This window comes from Lucilia cuprina, chromosome 4 (assembly GCF_022045245.1).
Source record: "Lucilia cuprina isolate Lc7/37 chromosome 4, ASM2204524v1, whole genome shotgun sequence".
Taxonomy (NCBI): domain Eukaryota; kingdom Metazoa; phylum Arthropoda; class Insecta; order Diptera; family Calliphoridae; genus Lucilia; species Lucilia cuprina.
The window spans coordinates 68,523,415-68,524,686 of NC_060952.1; positions in this window are offsets into that span (position 1 = coordinate 68,523,415).

A 1,272-nucleotide genomic window follows, 5' to 3' on the forward strand; every position below is an offset into this window, starting at 1 on the left:
ACAACACCTCCTCTTTGTGCATACCAAATTTCATTAAAATCGGATTAACCGTTTAGAAGTTACCGAATTATTTCCCTCTTTTTTTTTCCTATACCACTGTGCTGCGTTAGCATAAAACATTTCACTGTACCACTACAGCTAATGAGTTTAATTTTGATTTTTTGACTTTGCTGTTTCATTTTCTCGTAGTTGTAGTTAAGCAAATAAGAAAAAGCAAAACACAGTGAAGCAAAAACAAACCCTGGTTTTTTCACATAATTTTAGTCAAATTGTATTTACAAAAATCTTCCATTTAAAGGGGGAAATTTAATTTAACTTTTTAACCTATTTAATATTTATTATGCTATTGTAGCGTACACAACTGTAAATGTTGCATAATACTTGGCAGTTTTTAAGCGTAACTTAGAGTTTTTATTGTGTCGATTAGTAAAAATAGTGCAAATAAGTATTTTTATTATATTTTAAAAATACGTGTAGTAAGTCAGTATGTGACACATTAAGCTTTATTTTCCTTAACACGTTAATGATGATAACATTTGTACATACATATGAACATTAGATAAATTACTCTAAATGTAAGTATCTTTACTATTTCGCTAAATGAATTAATGTCTACATAAGACCCATCCTAAATAGTAAACAAACATTTATACAAAAATGGCTTTTAAATTATTCAATAAAAAATATTTTTATGAAAAATTAAAAATTATCAAAATCAGCCGTTTTTTAACTCAAATTTTTAAGCTTCGAAATCGGTTAACATATTTTACGGGTCACCTACATACATCCTATTGAGTAAATTGATGTTTTCAATTTTTTTAACTTTAATATTCGCGTAGATATTAGAAGTAACAAGTAAGATTCGGCCATACCGAATCTTATATACCCACCATCAAATCATTCTTTTATTCATTCAGTCATGAGGTTTAAAGTAATTTTCTGGATAAAACCGATATTTATCGACTGTTCGTACTACCGTAATTTGGAAGAACTATTGAACAATGAGCGTTAAAGTAATTTTCTGTAGTGAAACTTACATAAAAGTCAATTATAGACCGATTTTTATTAAATTTTGTACATAAATTATGTGGAGTCAGTTATAGACCGATTTCCATTATATTTGCTAAAGAGTTTTTGGCTAGTACAAAACTTGTTTATGTAGAATTTCTCTGCTGTAATTGCAATTTTGAGTCAGTAATGAGCGTTAAAGTTATTTGCTCTAAGGGACCTTATAGGGGGTAGGGTCAATTACAGACTGATCCTCATAAAATA